This window comes from Cupressus sempervirens, chromosome 7 (assembly GCF_028749045.1).
Source record: "Cupressus sempervirens isolate cs-2001-9-10 chromosome 7, ASM2874904v1, whole genome shotgun sequence".
NCBI lineage: Eukaryota > Viridiplantae > Streptophyta > Pinopsida > Cupressales > Cupressaceae > Cupressus > Cupressus sempervirens.
The window spans coordinates 713,524,080-713,546,197 of NC_143124.1; the positions used below are offsets into that span (position 1 = coordinate 713,524,080).

Below are 22,118 nucleotides of genomic sequence, written 5' to 3' on the forward strand. Positions count from 1 at the left end.
GCCTTGTAGGAAAAGGAAAGGGAAAGAGCTTTTATACTCCATGGTATCAGTTATATTCCTTGCACGAGGCACACTATTGTACTACAAATGAGGTGCACACACCTTGCCTCTTACAGGATTTGTACTTGTGACCTCTCTTTTAAGAACACATGTTCTCCGTTGTTAGACTGACTCAAACTGTACTTGCAGGACATAGATATCCTCCATTAAGTTCAACAAAAAATACCCTTACAGAAAGCTCTTGATAATCAAGCTAATGGATGGACATGTTAGCCCTTGGAGTGTTGTGTATTTCTGATACTTTATAGCCTTCAAGTTCTCTTGTAGGGGTGTTGCCAGTTTCAAGGGTAAAGACTCCATGTGCTACAAATGTCTCTTCCTTTTCTGCTTTAAAAGCCAAATATAGTATGGCAAACACATACAAGAGCATGAGGGGGAACACAATTAATGCTATAAATACTGTAGCCGCCTTGGGCAGATTATGTACCAGTGAACCTCCGAAACCTATGCTGAGATAGTATATATTGATGCATATAATACCTGTTCCAAGAACCCATGCAACAACTGCAATCTACAGTAAAAATAAAAACAGGGTACATTTCAGCTTGAAATAAAATGTTAAATTCAATTTTTTCAGCATTAGCAATGATGGTGATGAGCATTTTGTTACAATCTATTAGAATATCAGTTGGTCATTTTAGATTTGATTGTATGTATTTGTTGTATCAATGTTTCAGATTGAACAATCATTTTTAGATTAGTTTGTGTGTATTTTTGTATCAATGTTTCAAATCACACTCTGTGATCTATTATCACGATATTTAAGAATGTAAGGAGATCATGGAGTGCGTTCCAAAATGTTGATGTAAAAAAATTATAGTGTATTTTTTCCATCAATATTTTAGATCACACTTGAAGATCCATCATCAAATAGTTTAAATATGCAAGAAGTCATGGAGTCTGATGAACCTTCATCTCCTTGTACTCTAAAATGTTTTGGTGATAGATCATAGACTGTGCTCCAAAATATTAAAGCGACAAATATACACAATCAAAATCAAATCCAGTTACTGATACGCACTGTTCTATTTGATAGAAGTTTGTTTTAAACAATTTAATTAAGAAAATGGTAGCTTACTGCAAGTGGATTTTTGTGGGGTCCCATCTTTGTCTCACTGCTAGTGAACTTTAAAAGTGGGATCAAAGCAAATGGAAACTCAAATGACAAAATCATCTACACGTCAAATATATGGAGAGAGTGAGCTAACTTTATAAGGAATAACAAAATCTAAGGATAAATTTAATAAATAAACTGTAATTACATACAGAGGCAATGATAATTAGCTTTCCAGCACTAGAAGATCCACTTCTGATGGAGACTAATAATCTTGGTGTTATTGCAATGTACCATGTTATAAGATTACGCTTCCATGTTTTTATTTTGAGGTTCAAAAATCCCTACGTAAAAATTTCAAGCAAAAAATGTTGTATTTTTGTAAAAATTTGACAAAGATTGTGAAGAAGTTTTGTGCATTTTAAGAAAAGTTTGAAATCATCCGTTCAAATAATCATCACTTTTGTGATTTCCCCAGAAGGTGACGTAGGTCTGTCCATCCGTGCGGGACACGTGGGCTCTGATACCAAGTTAGTAATCGTTGCACCAAAAGCCTGGACTGTTAGTAAACGACACCTCCCCATGGTAAGGGGGCAACACCAGGACAGCCTCGCTGGCGAAGACCCCATACACGTGGTAGCAACAAACTGCATGATAGACCTACATCACCTTCCATTAGGGTGGCCCACTCTGGGGACATCACAGCCCACCACGCTCTGCAGGTCTCGACCTCGAGACCTCCGGCTCTGATACCAAGTTAGTAACCATTGCACCAAAAGCCCAGATTGTTAGTAAACGACACCTCCCTGTGTTACGGGGGCAACCCTAGGACAACCTCGCTGTCGAGGACCTCGGACACATGGTAGCAACAAACCGCACGACAAACCTACGTCACCTTCCATTAGGGGCCCACTCTTTGGACATCACAACCCACCACGCTCCACGGGTCTCGACCTCGAGACCTCCGGCTCTCATACCAAGTTAGTAACCGTTGCACCAAAAGCTCGGACTGTTAGTTAACGACACCTCCCCGCATTAAGGGGGCAACCCCAGGACAACCTTACTAGCGAGGACCCCGGACACGTGGTAGCAACAAACTGTAGGGACAGACCTATGTCACCTTCCATTAGGGGCCCACTCTGGGGACATCACAACTTCGTGGTAGTAACAAACCACAGGGACAGACCTACGTCACCTTCCATTAGGGGCCCACTCTGGGGACATCACAACTTTCCAATTTTAAGATCTCTAAAGGCGATATCCAAGCCGAAAAAAGAAATTTCAAATGTTTCAAATTGAGGATTTTCTGTAGATTGTAGAAATTTGGGAATGTTATGCACATTTTACCTGCATGACATACTGACCTGCATATGTTCCTATGATAGTTGAGCTCTGCCCAGAAGCCAATAATTCTGCACACATTAACATAGATACCTTTGAGCTCCATGCCCCAAGAACATTCTACACACATTAACATAGATACCTGATTTTTATAACTAATTTGAAATGTATATACCAATGTCAATTTAGCCCATGTTTCTTGAAAGTGGTCCTGTTGCAAATTTGCAATCACTAATCATTTATTAAATCACGACAACTTGATTCTTTAGCTATACAGTTAATTGCAAAACGGAAAAAGATATTTTCAAAATTAGTTATGATGTGTGGAAATGGAAACACTCATTTCTTGAAAACAATGGTTATTGTTGGAGAAATTCAACTGCAGAGCAATTCAGAAAAAAGAAAGGAAGGCAGGATCATCTTACTTTGAGAAGAAATGAAGATTTGTTGAGGTCCAAGTTTATAATGAGTGCAACGAACAGAGCAATCGCACTTTCTGCAACAAAATACTTGTATGCCAACTGCAAGATAGAAAACCATTTTTCTATTGTTAAATCTTCTTGTATTCCATTAAATTTGATCGAACTAAGACACAATAAGTATTTCCTTGGTTGGATAAAACTCACATTAATTGCAGGAACAGAACGAGGTACTTTCCGGGAGAGAACTAAGGCAGAATGTAGAAATAAGTTGTGCCTGCAAGTGCACATGAAGTTGTAAAGAATCAAAGGGGCCTTAATAGCTTAATAGTTTTGCCTTTCAACCATTAGAACAAGATTTCTGCATCTTTATGTTCATAGTTCATTGGTTATAAAATCTATGCAGCTGAAAATATTGTTGATAAATGAGACTACACCCTAATTTAATAATCAAATTAGGGCGAGCATCAAGTATTTAAATGAATAAGTGGCAGTTTACATGTTCTAGCAACCTATTTAGATCTTCAGTGCAAAAGCAGATCCAATGACTGCAATACAATTTGATAACAATTAGTATCTGTAGGCATCCAAAACATACTTTTTATACATGCATCTATCACTTGTTCTTGACTTGTTATATTGATGACAAACTAATCCATGCGAATATTAACCTTCAGGAATGTCAGCTGAAATAACAGCCACTTCAGCTAGCATCCACAATACAAAGTTTAGTTTCGTAGGATACTCTGCTCTGTAATGTTCGGCAAGATGCATGCCTGGAACATAATCAAAGTCCCATCATTGAACATAATATATATTGACATTAAATTATCCAAATTCACTATATAGTAGAATGACCTGTACTTACTCACTATATAGAGATTGAATAATCAAGGCAAAAACTGGTGCCACAAGAATGATCCAGAGAAGCTGAAAGCCAAAAGGCAAAAATAAACCATAAATGATCTTCTTCTATAATACGAAGCCGCTTATACTTCAGTGGTCAAGAGAAGGAAGGTGGAAATGTTTTTGGTTGTTTTAGGTCTAGTCCATGGTAAATAAGGTTTTATTTTCATGTTTTATGTTACTATTTCAAACAAAAAAAAAGTCTTTTGGTTTTCTATAAGCAATTTTAAATGTACCAAATTTATATTATGTGTGAAAATATTAAAATGATTTTTATAGGAAAGTTGGATTTTAGTACAATCATTAATGTAAATTATGTGAGATTTTTGTCTAAATGATTCTTACAAACCTTCAAATTGTAAAACTTTAATTCTTTTTATAATCTTTTAAAAATTTATTTGTCAAGTCTTAAAATTTTGTGCTTAGATTTTGAAAATGCACAAATTATCACTATGTTAGAGATGTGTAGATTTCATATATTCACATTTCTATTGTAAAAGTCCATTTGGTTAACTAAACCAAAGACTCATATTTACATTATTATCTTGTTACTCACCAAATTGTAACAGTTTCAAAAAAATGTGTGCGAATGTAGTGCCTGCCCCTAAGTTACATTTTTGCTATCATTGCCAAACTCTTTTAGGTCAGTTTTATGTTTGATGATTAGTAGTATTATTTTGAGTTTATCAGATATTGTTTTAGATTCAGATGATTTATGATGAGATTACATGGTACTCTATACTTCATGTATGCATGATGATTATTATGGTGTTTTTTAGTATTGATGATGTTTAGTTAGATGGATTATCACGTGTTTTCTTATGAATACTTACCCCATATTGCATGTGTATGGTGTGTGTGTCCATTTTCTTTATGTATCGTGTTTCTGATGTGGTTAAGGAAGGGAGTCGTAGTCACCTACTAGTTGGGATCTACACGATGCACCACTTTCTGCCATTGCTTGTTTAGCTTAGAATATTGTGTTTGTACATGTGTAGATTTTATGCAGGTTGCAAGTACCGGATATCGACTTCTTTGAATTGCTAGGATGAGCGTACCCTATCGCATTATCTCAATGGTAAGAGAGGGGAGATAAATTCTTAAGTCCAAATCCTAAACCTTTAAGCCATTTGTCCTAAAAAATTAAGACAAGTATCTAAGTCGATTACCTTCCGAATGCATTGAATGACATTAATTCGTGATTATAACCGTTTAGTTTGATTTTGTATGTGTTTTTCTTTGATGGATTTTCATATGTTGTTTTATCAATCCTTGGTGAATTTTTTATTAATTAAATCTAATTAAAATATTAAAATAATGATTTAATTTAATAAAAAATTATTATGATATTTTAATATTTAATTATATTTAATTAATTAGAAAATAAATTAAATAAAAAGAATTAAATTTGAAGATGAAAGTTATAAGTTTAAATTTTAGAACGTAATAATATTTATTTAATTTAATAATAATATATTTAGAGTTCATTTTTAAATAAATGCTAAATACTATTATTATTTAAGTTAATAAATATTTTATCAAATAAGGTTTCAAAAATAAATTAAAATATGAAATGATATTAAATTATTAAGAGTCTTAAAATTTCATAAAGAATGCATCAGATTAAAATATAAAAACTTAATTAAAAAGTGACAAAAAGAAATTAATTTATTAAAAGTTTCATGGTTGCATGATGTGTGCATGAGATTAAATTTAATAAATTAATTAAAAGAGAAGTCAAGTAAAAATTTAAATAAAGTTATTTTATAATTCAATAAATGTGCACTAAAAAGATAAAAGAAAGATAGCGAAAAAGTTAATCAGGAGTTGAAGCTTGGTGAGCAAGGAGTTCTCTCAGGTGAACGCACAATTAGTGCCCCAATTTTAGGAGAGAACTCCATATCATAATTTGGGGTTTCATTTTCGAAGGACGTGAATTTTGGGAGTGATTATTGGAAGAGGAAGAAATTTTCGAAAAGGAGAGGGTTATGAGAGGAGAAATTTGTTTACAATTTTCTTGAGCGTAGCGATTAGCATCAGTGTCCAGGTAAACACTTGTGAATTATTCGCTAAATTTATTATGCTCTTTCTTTCCTGTCTTCTTCGTGTCTGTCAAATGGTTATTTGAAAAATTCTTGTGACAAATGTTTTTTTTAAATTGTGAAATATTGGTATGCATGTTGACTCTTCCTATGTGTGAAGAGATCAATGAAAAAAAACTCAATTAGAAACCCTCATTCCATAGATGAAAGAGATTAGAATTTAATTTGGGAAGGGTTTGAATTTGAAAATGAAATTTTTAAATTAGAAATTTGATTGGTTAATCATATTTTTCTTATCAGACTAAAATTGCAAATGTTTTAAAATATATATATAAAATAAAGTAAATCAATTAACATGATTTTGTTTATACATATATAAAGAGGGGGTGATGTTTTATAAAAATTTAATTTAAAAAATAAATATAATAATAAAAATAATATCTATATATGGGGGGAGGCAGGGCCACCACCCCCCCACCTCCCAACACCCCTGGTCGGGCGTTGTACCTGCTATCATAGGTACTAGACAGCAGGGAAGCCGACGACTTAATCAAATGGTAGGCGCAGTTTAAGAAAGGTAAGAAGTTTTTTATTAAAAAAATTAATTTATGTTTATAATTTTATATGTTATTTAATAAACATTAAAAATTATATTTATAATTACTATTAATTTGATTAAAGGTTAATTAATATATTAGATGTAATTTCATATATGTAAATATTAACAAGTTTTAATATTATAAAATGTTAATAAATTTTTATTAGTTATTCTTTTATTAATAAACTAATGATAATTTAATATAAATTATTATTAATTAAGAGATATAATAATATTTATTTATTATCATTAAATTAAGTTATTATTAAAGTAATTTAGAATCATAAATTATGAATTGATATGAATATTTTATATATTAATTAATTTAATTTAATATAATTTAATTAGAATTAATTAATAATGGAGGTTGTTTAATTAAATTATAGTTTTACTTAATTATTATAATACTAATTTTTAATAAAATCGTAGATTATTTTCTTTAGAAGTCATTATGCATTATTTTAATAATTTAAATAATTATTTTACCCTTGGAGTATTTTAGAAAATGGACTTAAATCAAATGGGTAATTGGACTTTATATTTGAGTATAAAAATGGGGTAAATTGTAGGGGTTAACTGGTAAATTCATAGGTAATCATAAACTTACACTGAATGAAAATTTTACCTTATTGCTTAATCCAACTACATGTTTTCAATCAAACTAAACTATGGAACCTACACTCTATTTTTTGTTTGTTGTCCATGTTTTGAGATTTCGAGGTTTGACCTAGCTTGACTAGTCCTAGGATGTTACCAGAGGCTTGGGAGTCATGTGATTGCGATGCTATGCTAGTTTGATCTCAATCTTTTTAACCCAACCATGTAATGTGTCTGGTATGCTCTATGAGATGTTTTGATGCATTGATTGTTATTGCTTTCCAATGTTCTTGTGTGACACTGAGGTGAAATGTATGACCTACTTGACTTAACCATTTTTAGTCCTCAATCAGTTATATTTGAATTGCTTTCCAGTCACTTTGATAGGACTGAAGTGTTTGTTTGCTTTGTTCTTGGTGATGTCATGTTGTGACATGTTTGACTTAACTATTATGAGTCTTCAATTAGTATTATTTTGGGATGCTTTCCAATTGCTCATAGAGAACTGATGTGAATATCATGAATTATCTTTTGATGTTTTCCAGTCACTTGTATAGGACTGAGGTGATTTTATATGATTATTTGATTTATACTTTTATGAGCTTAGGGTATGTTATCTACTTGTAATGTCGGGAAGTGACTTGCAATGGAGGTCGGGGCCCTAAATGGTTCCTAGGGTAACCCATTGTAAGTTGTTTAATAAGTAAAAATATTACACTAAATGGGAATAAAATGAACCTAATAAGAGTCTTTGTATGTTCTCGCCCATGCCTCGAGTGCTAGTACAGACTAGGATGAGAGTAGAGAGAATGTTTGGTTGTGACCTTGCATCCATAGTACGCCTTGTTAGTATGAGAGGATACTAGTGGTTGCATAGGGATCACTAGGGGGTCAGGGTCCTAAGAGATTGTCAGGGTAACTCTAGTGTGATTCATGCAATGACACTTGCCCGCTTACATAGTAAGTTTCCTATGTGTCTTTGTGTGCCTCTGGGAATTGGATGTTGACTTATCTTGGAACCTTTGAGTTAGAATGCTTTTAGGATTCCCTGGACTTAGAGTGTATTTTTGATATTTGGTTTGATATCATGTTTGGGACTTGAAACTATTTCCTCAGCATAGTGGGAGTGGGCCATTTAGGTTCCACACGGTCAGGTGGTAGTGTTTTTTTACTCTTACCATTGAGATCCGTCCATAGTCATCGTGGCTGTTGCTTCCTTGTCTGCATTTCTTTTCATTCTTTCTATGTATAATTATGATGGATGTTTATATCTTTTATAATGGATGGATGTATTATGTATGGTGGATGGTTTCATTTATTTTATTGTACTTTGTATCATGGATCCGAGGATGATGATGTATTTCTATTTCTACATATGTATATTCTTTTAGCCTTTCATACCTTGTGACATGTACAATGGACAATTGAACATTTTGAATTTTATTTCCAAGTGGCATTTGGAACAAATGTATATTATTTAAATGGACTTTAGACTTTTAATTATTCTTTCATGTGGATGTGTTATTTATTAGACTTAGTATTAATTAAACTTAAATGTGACTCAACGTCTTGGGATCCTTTAAGAATGTAACATGTTATGTATGTTTATAGTTGATTGTATGTTATTGCTTCCGCTACTATGTGTTTGATGTGTATGTTATTCTTTCTTGTAAAAAAAAAATGTTTGGCAAACTTAGTAAAACATTAGGTTATTCCTTTTGGATCCCTTGGCGGGGTGTTATAGCAAAGAGGTGTCACTTATTGCTCACATTTATAAAAGTTACATATTTTGTTGCTCCCCTTTAATCATTCTCAACACAATTAAAAAATTTCCTAGGTTTATACAAAGCTGATGTACTGTGCACCAACCTGCAAGTCAGTTTACATTGAGGCACATAGAAAAAATAGCAATAAACAATTAGTTATTAATACAAAAACATATGTAGAAAGGTATCTAGACAGGTGATTAGACATTCATAGTAGGTTACGGTTTTTGGGATCAAGATGTGCTATACAAACTAGAAATCTAGGTCCAATAAATTTTCATAACTTCCTCCACCTTGGCTTCTGTAATAGTTTACAACTTATAAATAATTAGAAGTAAATATATTAGACATTTGATAGTATAAAAGGAAGGAAAAGTTGAAGTGAAGGGTGTCTTTAAACATCACACACTAAGGAAAAATTAAGCTAGGAAACTTTAAGTCAACTTTAACTATTTAGCACTTTTAGCTTAAAAAAAAAGCCTAAGTGTATTGTGTTTAAGTCACTAGGAAGTTGAAGAGATTGCTTACCATTGTGAGATAGAATAAGGAAAAATAAATTAATGTATGATCTACAAAATGAACATTCATGACATTCCAACTAACTCTAAAAGACTATGATGTGACTTCAAAAGTCTCACAAGAGACAAAATCAAGGCTTCGAGGATGGTGTAGAAAGAAAATGTATACAAACTAAAATTAACTTTTTTTTTCTAAAATTTCTTAAAATGAAACTAAAGATCATAGTGTTGCATTTCCGCATTCAATTTTTTAGAATTTATTTGCACTAGAATTTAGATCAAATTTTGGTGATCTATCTCTTCAAAGATCAAGATGTACAAGAGAGAGGTACCTAAGCTGAACAAGGAGAACTCCCCAGCATGGAAAAGGTTGATGAGATTGAACTTATTTGGTATTAGATATTTTACATCCTACTACTTGGAAAATGAATATATTGAGGTGCCTCGATCTATGAAAATTGAACAAATGAAAGAGAAGCAAACACACAACTAAATGATGATTAAACTTTCAACAACCCTCAAGTACGTAGAATTTGATGATGTGAGGGAATGCATTACTACTAATAAAATGTGGGACAAATTTGAAAAAATCCATGGTGGAGACAATATTGTATTGAGAGATAAGGAAAACATCTTGAGAGGAAAATTTGATGACATGAGAATTTAGGAAGGTGAGAAAATTGGACAGTATTGTAGTTGAATAAAAAAATTAGTGAATGTTATTAGAGGAACTAGAGGACATATAACTAATGAGATTGTGATAAGTAAGGTATTGAGGACTTTAATTCCTATATATGTAATCAAAGTATCTACAATTCAAGAATTGATATGTACACCTCATAATGATCTGACCTTAGATAGTTTGATTGGTAGACTTATTGCATTTGAACTGTCAAACTTTTATAATTATTCCCTATTAGTGTTGAATCTTCATTTAGAGCACAACTAACCCTTGATGTATCTAAGAAAAAAGAAGAAAAACAAGTATCTAGAAAGTGACAACGGATCTGATGATGACCTTGATGAGTTTGAAGCATTGTTGGCAAGAAGACATCCTAGAGGAAAAGGAAAATACAAAGGTAAACTTCGTATTATTTATTTTGCATGTAACAAAGTTGGTCATATTGCTACTAGATGCTTTGATAGAGATCTAACAAAAAGGAAAGGAAATATTTCAAGCACAAAGGAAGGAGAGATGAAAAAGGCAGTAGAGATAGAAGAGACTACAATGACAAAGGTAAGAAATATTGATATATTGTTGAAGAGGATGGTTCTAATAGTAATTCTAATAATCATGATGAAGAATTTGTTTATGCTACAATGAAAGATGATTCTAATAAAGATGAGAAAATTGCATTGATCTCACATGTGAGTAAAAATGATAGATGGGTAATGGACAGTGGTTTCTCACATCATACAACTGGTGATATAAGTAAGTTTGATAAGCTGGAATATTATAATGTAAGTAGCATTAAGTTTGGTAATGATGCACCATGCTATGTGAAGGGAAAATGATCAATTAAAATGAATGAAAATATCAAATGTGACAATGTATATTTGGTTGATGGTTTGAAATATAACTTGTTGAGCATAGCACAATTGATAAGTTTGGGTTATAGATATGATTTCCAAAGAAAGAAGGTAATTATCTATGATGCTATTGGTGAACTAGTTGGAAGTGGAGAGAAAATAAGAGATAATTTGTTCTATCTAGACCTATCTGAAGATACTTTTCTATTCACACAATGTGAAGATGTTTGGTTATGGTAGAAGAGGATATGCCTTGTAAACTTGAACAACTTGGCAAGCATTAGTAAAATGAAAAGAGTTAGAGGCTTATCAAGACTAAGAAAAATAGATAAAATGATGTGCAAACAATGTCAGATGGGTAAAATGACAAAGTCTAGTTTCAAGAGCAAGACCTATTGTTCTAATGATATTTTGGAGTTGTTTCATACTGACTTGTGTGGTCCTATTGGAATACATAGATATTATGGTGATGACTACTTTATTATGTTTGTTGATGACTTTAATAGAATGAGGATTATGATTTTTCTTAAAGAAAATACTTAATTGGTATCTTGCTAGAGTGAAGACATAAAAAAGAAAGAGTCTAAATTTTTTGAGATCAAATAGAGGTGGTGAACTCATTTCAAATGATTTCAACATATTTTGCAATGACAAAAGAATCAAGAGGAAAATGAGTGCACCAAGGACACCACCATAGAATGGTATAGTTGAGAGAAGAAATAGATCAATTATGGATTGTGCAAGAACACTAATGATGGAAAAAAAAATTTTAATGAAATACTGGAGATAAGCAGTTAGCACTGCAGTCTATATTGTGAACTGAGTTCAAGTGAAGAAAGGAACAAAAAAAACACCTTTTTAACTTTGGTATGGATATGCACCAAATGTGAATTATTTTAAAGTCTTTGGAACCAAATGATACATATTGAAAGATGCAAGAAAATGTAAAAGTGATGCAAAAAGTGATGATGGCATACTCCTAAGTTAGTCCACTAAGAGTAAATCTTATAAGAGTTTGAGTTCTAACACTAAATTTTTTGTGAAAAGTGCAAATATTAGAGTTGATGAATTTGTAGAGAAAATTCAAGAAGAATGTAAGAAAGAACCTAAAGATTACAAAAAGTTTTTCTATATCTATAAAGGTGAACCTAGCACCATACCTGAACTAAAAAAGGTGGTTGTCTAGCATCAGAAGTTAGACATTGTTGAGGTTCTATAGAAGAGTTATGTCAAACATCAATATTCTATCAAGCATCAGGCTATAAGAGCCAAGTCATAATCTATGACTCCTGACTAGTAGATAGAGGAAGTTGAGTTGTAGCTACAAATAATAGAAGATGTTGAACATGCAGAATCCAGTGAACAACAGGAGGAACCAAGACTTGAACTTGTATTGGAAAAGTATGTGAGATGCCATCATGTACTAGATCAAATTATTGGAGATAAAGATTTAGAAGTCATGATAAGAAGAAGACTGAGAAATGACATATGTTTATTAGGTGAGTTTGAACATAAATCTTTCAAAGACACTTTGGAAAATGAAAATTGGATTAAGGAAAAGAATGAAGAAATTGAGAAAATTGAGAAAAACAAGATATGGTTGTTAGTACCTAGACCCAAAGATAAGAATGTGATTGGTACTAAGTGGGTGTTCAAAAAAAAGATGAATGAGAAAGGTGAAGTCACAAGGGACAAGGAAAGACTGGTTTGTAAAGGTTATGCACAAGAGGAAGGGTTTGACTATAGTGAAAGATTTTCCCCAATTGCAAGGTTGGAAGAAGTGAGGTCTTTTCTTGCATACGCTACTTACAAAGGATTCAAAGTGTACCAAATGGATCTAAAATTGACATTTTTGAGTAGAATTCTGGAGGAAGAAATCTATATTGAACAACTTGAGGGATCTATTAACCCACAAAAAAAATGGTATGTAATTTACACAAATCTTTATATGGTTTGAAGCAAGCCCCTAGAGCATGGTATGAAAGGTTACACAATTACTTGGTGAAAATTGGTTTTTCAAGAACTAATGACAATATAATTTTGTATCTGAAAAGTGAAGTTGAAAACAAGATATTGCTAGCCAAAAAATTTGTTGATGACATCATATTTGGATGAAAAGCCTCATTGAGCAAGTCATTTTCTGATCAAATGAAAAAGGAATTTGAAGTGTCAATGTTTAAAGAGATTAAATTCTTTATTGGTTTGCAAGTTTATCAGATGAACAAAGGTATTTTCATTAATCAATCAAAGTATATCAAAGAAAATTTGAAGACTTTTTGTATGGAAGATTCAACACCAGTTGGCACACTAATGATGACTAGACACAATTGTCAAACAATGATAATTCTCCTGAGGTGAATCAAACATTGTATAGGTCAATGTCTGGGAAACTAAAATATGTTGTATACAAAAAACTTGACATTGCATTAGCTATTGGAATAGAGATTTATATGATGGAAATAAAGATAATACTAAGATACCTAAAAGGAAGAGAAGGCCATGACCTACAGTATAAGAGAAGTAACAAATTTGAATTGAAAGATTACACAGACAATGATTGGTAGGAAATATTGATGAGAAAAAAAGAACAAGTGGAGGATCTTTCTTCTTGGGAAGAAGATCGATTTCATGCACAGGTGAGATGCATAACTGTATTTCACAATCTATAACAGAGGATGAATATGTTGGTGTAGCAATGAATTGTTCAAACATTATATGGATCAATCAATTTTTGAAAGACATGAAGGAAGAGATCATTGAACCTGTTGTGACTTATTATGATAACACAAGTTCTATAAACATATCAAAGAATCATGTGATACATACAATGGCTAAGGATATTGAGATCAAGTATCATTACTTGAGAGAGTTTGTACAAGAGAAAGAAGTGAGACTAGAATATGTGAATACAGAGGAATAGTTAGATAAAATATTCACTAAGGCACTACCTAAGGATGCTCTTGAGTATCTAAGAGGAAAGCTAGGGGTCATTCCCCTACCTAAAGTAAACTAACTAGAGATGTTGTATTGCATCAAATGTTGTAAATTAGAATATCATAAATATTGATGTAGGAGATCATAATTTAGGAGCTACCTAAAGTTGTGAAAAGGAAAAGTAAGACACTAACATATCAGAGGATGAAGCTACAAGAAGTTAATGTTGAGATGGCATTTCTATATCAACCAGACTAGTGACATAACGATGTGTGTATGGTATGTTTTTGGCATTGTTGTCAAAGAGTATTATTGATCAAGTTACCATACAAAGTCAAGAAGGGAGAACATTATTAGACCGCAAAAGATGGAGATAAGTATTATCAAGTTACCATACAGTATTGATAGATATAAAGAGGGAGACATATGTTGCTCTCGCAAAAGAGTATGTACTAAATTAATAGAGGGAACATCATAAGATTGATTGAATGAGAATCAAAATGAAACTACGAAAGAGAGAAGCCAAACATAGAGGGAGAAGACAATATACAATATTGAAGTTTGAGTGGTAACTAGTGAAGTATGAGTGGTGTTTCCATCAATGCCAAAGAGGGAGATTTTTGGAAACTATAATTGGAGAAATTGTTATGTTGTCATTGATGTCAAACCTATTGGTAAGATAGAGTATCAAGCCTACTAGCTAGACATTTTACTAATAGTGTAGAGTGTCATATCATTTTAACGATGAAGAGGAATTGAAAAGAAGAGATTATGAAATGACCTAGTGAAAGGTTGGGTTGATATGTGTTAAGTATCTTGGAAATACAATGGGCATTTGATAAGTTAGTCCTTGACAAGATAACGTGTTTTTCAATCAATAGACAAGGAAAAGAAGAGAGTTGGATAATGCTAAGAGTTGAAACAAGTCATAAGGATAAGCTTGACCAAGTATCACTATTTCATGGTCAATGAAGGAACTAAAGCAGAAGATTAAGGAACTTAAGTCTAGAAGATGAGCAAAAATATTCAAGTTGAGTGATAGTTATTTCTATTAAAATTTATGAAGTGTAGAAGTGACAGAGTGTAGTAATGGCCAAGAAATCATGTTGATTCCAAGTAAGACATTATAGTAATTGCCAAGTTGCACTATGTTGACTGAGCTAAAGAACACAGTGATTACCAAGTGACAATGAAAGTTACAATTTGAGAAAGATTTGATTTTGAGGCCAACATAGTTGAAATTTTGAATTAGTTAAAGTGCATGGATTATAAGGACTAATGAGTTGTCATATTTGATACACAAGGAGAGTTTGATATACAATCAAAGACAAGGATTTGATTAGAAGTTTCTAGACGAAGAAGGTGAACAAAAAGGTAGAAGGATTTGATGAATATGACCTAATCCTAAGATCAATGGTGATGTTTAAGCAACAAAAGATTGAAATTACCTATTTGTGGAGGGATAAGGAATAAATTTAAAGGTTGGTTAATTGTTAATTTGTGATCTTAAGGAGAAGTTGTAAAGAGGAGAATAAAAGAGGTCAAGTTTGAAGATTATGTGAAGTGTCATTGCTTGAGGAGATGACAAGTAGATTAGTGATGGTGATGTTAATGGAGGCCAAAAAATGAACCAACAAAAGAGTGAATAGAGATATAAGTTTTCAAAGGGAGTTGTACTTTATAGATCAAATGTATTGTTATATTCTAACCATTGTATCAATCCAAAATCCTTTAATGATATTCTAATAGAATGTTATAAAGTCCTCTAAGAAGACCATTCCTAGCACTGATTAAATCATTTAACATGGTCATATTTAATAGTGTGTTGTATAACCTTTAACATGATTGGTTCTTATCTGAGCTTACTTCAGAAGAGTGAAAAATTGGTAGCATGTTACTTGGTGGTTTTTCTCAAATTGGGTTACCATGTTAAATCCTGGGGTCAAAGTGTTATTTTCATGTGTGGATGTTATTGTTTTGCATGATATATTTTATAGTACTTTATTTATTAGCAGACAATACATATAGAGACAAAGAGTTAAGATATTGCATGAAATGTTAAATTGTTGGTGATATGCTATAGAGACCAAGTGAACATTTGTGATTAATTAATTTGCTTAAAGTCATTAAAAGTTGAATTGGTAGAATTGGACCTAAGGGTAATTGATTCACCCCCCTCTCAGTTATTCTGAATTATTATAGCACTCTTGGGAAGTCTATTGTCATTTCTCATTCAATTTTGGTGATGGATATTTATTTTTGGAAGGATTAATTTATAAAAATTTTGGACAAGGAGTTTGAGTTGCATTGTTGAAACTTGTAATTGATCATTGTGGAAGTTTGAGTTGATTTTTCCCTTTAATAAATATTTTGGCATTCGATTGGAGTGCATTGGTTTGAAAATTTCATGAAGATTTTTTTGGAGTTTTTGTTGTTTATTGGAGGTTGAAATAACATCTTCATTCATTTTTCTTCTTTCTTCTCCCTTTCTTCTTTGCAAGACCTAGGTAGAGCTTGAAAGCCTCTTGGTTTTTAATTATCATCATTTTGAAATCTAGTTGATGTTGACAAATCATGATTTATTCCAACTTGAAATGGTGATTGAATTGTAAAAGTAACACTTTCAATTTGTTTATTTTTTTCTAGTTCCTTCCTAATTTTTAATAGGATTATTTTTAAGTTTTCATTATTAGTTTTATCTTTATATATATTTGGATCAATTGATCAAGTTTGCTAATAAAAACCAAAGATATCTCAAATGGGTCTCTACATGATTTTCCTTCTAGGACCAAATTGATACCCAAATTGAAGTCCTAATTCCATACTTATAGTTGCATATTTTGTTCTATATTTTCTAATCAATTATGTTACATAATATTGAATTACATTCAATAATACATTGATTATATTTAATTCTTCATTATTGCATCATTTTCTTTGCACTTGCACCATTTTGATTGGCAATTGTATAGTTTTAATGGTAGTTTAGGGTTTTGAAATCTATTAGACTAACCTAATGTATTCTAAAGGTTTAGAAAGCTATATAAGCTCTATTTTATGAGTCAATTAAGTCTAAGAGATAAAAGTGGTGTTTTTAATTAAGGAAAAGGAAGGCTTTTAAGGGACTAAAAACCCTTTACATGCAAATTTTGAGATGGGTCTAGAACCCCACAAAGGAGATACACTGCAAACTATTAAGCATTACAAAATAGTAGCCTCAAGCCAACAAACACGCAACATCTCAACAATAAAATTGGACAAAGCACTAGATGTCCTGAAGAACAAGATAACCAAAGGATAAAGTCTTATATTAAAATATAAGTATCTAGAGAAAGGAGACCTATATGGTTTTGAAGGTACCTCAAACTATACCATTGGGTTCTAATTTGGCTCCCAAAACCAACATCATAATTTGGCTCAAAAGATTAAACATCCAAAAACCAGAAAAAAAAGTCATGGGATTTTGGATGGTTCACCAAACTGTAATGGGATTTAACCTAACTCCTATAGCTGCCATGGGTTTTAGAATGGTTCCAAAAACCATAAAAATCAAGTGCAAAATAAGAAGTAGAGAGAAACTAGCTGAAAGAAAGGGTTTCAAGATAAACACCAAAGAACATCCCATTGTGATCATGAGGGAATTCCCAGAAGAAAAATAAATTTTGTATAATTAAACTTCTCTCCACCTAGATAGAAGGGGATCACACCTCTATAAGACCATCTAAATAAAGAGAAATACTTCTAAAACCACCAGTCCTCCCATCAACCAAAAACAAGAGAAAGCTACTCTTGGTGTTTTCCAACCTTACATACAAAACACATCACCACCTTCATAGATGATGAAACTTCCTTAATAGGTAATAAGGGTAAGAAAGACAACAATATAAATAACCAAACAAAGGAAAAATCATCCCAAAAAATTGACAACCCCCTTAACCAAAAATAAGAGGCTATAATGAGCCCTTGAAATTATGAACACTCAACTGGCCACACCCACAAAAGAAAAACCACATCTTACTAGTGGGGTAAACCCAAAGAAGGGAAAAACCTACCATCTTCTAGTTGATCTAGTCTAAACCTATAGCATATAAAGACTAAAAAATTCCTAGAAAAGAAAAGAATAACCTAGAATCTCTATTATTAATCTTCATAGGACCAAAACCTTTGAGAGGACTAGAATCACACCTACAAAAAGAAAAACTAAATTAAAAGAAAATACATAAATAGGGGAAATAAGCCCTACTAAAGGGATGGGTGTGCTACATGCTTCAACATGAGCCATCTAGGTAGCCACCACTACACAAAATGATACATTACTACACCATGGCTTGTCAAAGATCACCAAAACCTAGGCATCACTTGCACATGAAGATGCTCCACTCCAATAAATGTCAACTCTAGTAGTCATTATAGGTTAGAGAAAGCTAGTCTCCAAAAATAAACTACAATGATCCCTCTCACCAAAAATATTCCCTAGAAGAGAAGAATAAGGAAGTGGTATTGCTAGAGAAGAAAGAATCCTCAAAGAGGACAAGGGCACCAAAGAAACCCAAGAAACATAAAAAAGAGAGGAGAGAACCCCAAAAATAATAAAATCTTTTAAAACCAAAATAAGAAATAGGTAAACCAACCCAAAAGAATAGCAAGACCACCCACCAAAAATAAGACTCAATTTAAAATAATAGTTGCAATGCCTATCCACAAGGAAAAGATCCCCATTGCCCGAATAATAAATTTTATCAAAATACTCCAAAAATCCATAGTAAAGCATACAAAATTTATAAATGTGGTAGAAAAAGATAATGATCCATCTGCGATTGAGAATTTTCTACCAAAAATGCCTAGCACATTTCAAACTCTCATTATTTCCAAACCTCCTCTCACACCCATTTTACAAAATGTATTTGTATCGAAAGAAGTTATTTGAAGTTACAAAGAGATAAAATAATTTTGATTTCATTATGCTTATGTGTTTCCTCTTCAAGATCTAGCATCCATTGTTGGTCATCAAGGGAGGAGATCTAGATTTCATATTCTTCCTTCAAATACATCTATATCTATGGCTTCATGAGTTGGTATTGAAAAATCCATTTCATTTGTGGTGATTTCCTACATTCACAATTGAAGACTTAGCATCAACACCATCTATCATTGCAAAAGCCTTCCCAACAAGGGTTTCATCAAGCGAGGTGAATTATTTATAGGTTGTCTTTCTTCCTCACATGTTTTATATTTCATTTCATTTCAAGGTTCCTCATCTAAGGCTTGATCAAGGAAATTATTTTCCCAGCAAAATGACTTTTTTTTTTCTTATGTGCAAAATCAAGATCAGAGTTTTGGATGTGGATCTAAGTATCCTTTTCATAGAAATCTCATGATGGGCATTGATTTTAGGCACAATTCTAAATAAACCTAAGCTAATGTGAATGTCAAATTTAACATATACCCTCCATCATGATGTATATGTTGACATAGGTTGATCTATACCTAGCACATATCACTTTCTAGGTTTTAGATTTAGGCTATGTTTTGTCACCATTGTTTCTAGAATACCAGTTCTAGGCCTTCAAAGTTACTTACTCTTCATATTCTCCAGCTAGTTTGTATTCTCATTCGCGCATTTACATTTTAGATATGAGGTCTTGCATAATTAGGTTTTTATATGTGTTTCTTGCAATTAAATAAATTAACCCTAAGAAAGTTAATCAATCTAGCAATCAATTCAATGTAAGCAATTTAACTTCATGTAACAAATATAAGATGAATTGATAGTGCACGAAAGATACTAGTTTCCATACTTCCTTAATGTAATTTGAGTTTTTCTTTAAAATCCTTCATCTTACTGGGTCTTACTAATCTAATTTGAGTTATATTGAGAGTTATACTTGGAAGTCTCTCTTACTAATCTAATTTGAGTTATATTGAGAGTTATACTTTGAAGCCTCTCTTTCTCTCATATTTGATTGTTAGGGTGAAGATCTCATTTGATACACACATCTTATTAAGTGATTTCATTATCCCCCTCAACATTTTGGTGAGCTTAACATCTTACCTACATTTTGATCTTTATTGTTAGATTTATTGATTTATGGAGTTAAATTTCTTTATATATTCTTTGTACATCTAGATTTACTTTGTATGCTCTTGTTTTTATTAGTGGTATTTAAGTCTTTTTTTTTGTTCTTCTAGTTAGATCTCATTTGAGTTTTCTTGTGTAACCTCCCCTTTTATGATCTTTATCACATTAACATATCTTTGTTTTTAATTCACAAAATGACATTAGAGATAATATTCTTCATACTTAATATACTTATTTTTAACAATAATGTGTAGTTCTTCATCATTAACAACTATAAGTGAGCCAAGTTGAGATAACCTCTCCATTGTCTCCTATCAATATTGATAAGAGTGATGCAACATCTCATCCTTAAAAACTAAAAATTATATTAAGATAAATAAATCATCTAATGTAGTAGATGATCAAGTGGTAGCCACATCTAAATTAGGCGTGTCTCCCTTTTCATCTATTTTAAGACCTAATCCTGCATATACTCCCTTATTTTATTCTTTTCACAATGTGATGACAATATCTCTCAATGACAATATCATAAAGCTTCACATCATTAGATCATTTGATGCTAGTACATCCCTTCCTAAGTCTTATGATGCTAATGATTGTTGTCACTATCACCACCAACCCAATAATGACATGGAGTGATGTTATTCTTTGAAGAATGTTATCCAAGATCTCATTAATTTTAAAGCTATATCTATTTATTCTATTATTTCTTGAGGGAACAAATTTGTAGCAACTCCTAATCAAAATTTGAATATTTATCCCAATCTTTTACCATCTCATTCCTCCAACATTATTTTCCAACCTTCTTCATCTAAAGAACAAATTAGTTATGATAATGATGTGGAAGAGGATAATCATTTTGTTAGCCACATTTAACATGTCCAACTCAAACCTATACTTAATCCTCCATCTAAAACTAAATCTCAACTTTAACCAAAAATTTGTATTATCTTTGATCATGTTGAGAAAATTAACACACTTAATGGTCATCTTTACATTACTCCTAGGGTAGCTCATATCCTTTCCCATGGCGCTTTAGTTTATCCTTCTTCCATGGTAAATATTATAGTTAAAGAATATATTTTTAGTAAATGATTGTATAAGGATGTTTATTATTTAACTAATTCATGGATTCAAATATTCTCATGATAATTATATATCTCTTCCTATCACAATTAGAGGTAAAGTTGTGAATATTGTAGAAGTTGCCAATCCAACTTTATGAAGCCAAGATCACTTGCATAGAAGGGTAACCTTTCACTGAGAGGAATGGACTAACAAAACAAGGTTCTTGACTTTGAAAATGTGAAAGATTATATTTTCAAATCAAATAAATGAATAAAGTATACAATGATAAATTTTTAAATAGGAGATCAAGTAATCTAAAGTAAGAAAGTCTAGAAAAGGAAGAAATTTGATAATTAATATAATTATTAAATGTTACTAATGCATAAAGTGAAATTTTAAGAGAGAAGTAAAGGTAAGGTGATGATCAAGTCAAGTTGACTTAATAATTAACTTATTATTTTATTCTAACACCCCCTCTAAGATAAGAAAAAATGCAAATATAAATAATGCATGAAAATAAAGGAAACTACAATGTTGAAAGCAAACTTGCATATCAGAATATGGCCTAATGACATACCCAATCACAAGAAAATATTTGTAAAGTAGAGAAAAGAGAAAATCACATGGGAAAAACTCTACTCCAAAAAGAGATGGAAAAAATGTTGAAAACTAGTGAAGGATTGAAGAAGCCTCCAAACTACAAAATTTCCTAGAAAATAGGAACAAAAGAATAATCATAAAGAACATCATCGAAGCATGAATAAGTTGTAAAATTTTTTCAAAGAATAACTGCTAATTTGAATAACTTCAACTAAAAAAGAACATGATCAAGTAGAGAAGACTATAATCTGCATGAGTGCCTTCAGATGACACTACTCAAATCAAGAGGCACACAAAGGTGAAAAATTAAACTCAAAGATACAAATGGCATAAAATGCGAAAGCATAAAGAGCTAATTAATTGAACATGGAAGATCACTTCAAAAATAGGAATGGAAGAGTGTCCACATGTTAAATGATCTATCTGACCAAAATGTATGTGTACCCATCCACTGCATATGCCTAGTACATAGAAGCACATGCTATATACATAGTTCACTTTAATGAACCAGTGAAGAATTAAAACCAATAGGGGAAACCCCCAATAATGTGGACAAGGGAGATGTGACAGACAACTTAAAAAGAATGGCTAACAAGAAATGCATGT

General features: G+C 31.9%; 1 pseudogene; it reads right to left on the reverse strand.

Moving 5' to 3' along the window:
* Positions 1-253: 253 nt before the first annotated feature.
* Positions 254-22,118, reverse strand: part of LOC149549220 (metal transporter Nramp6.1-like) — a 53,828-nt pseudogene continuing 31,963 nt past the window's right edge.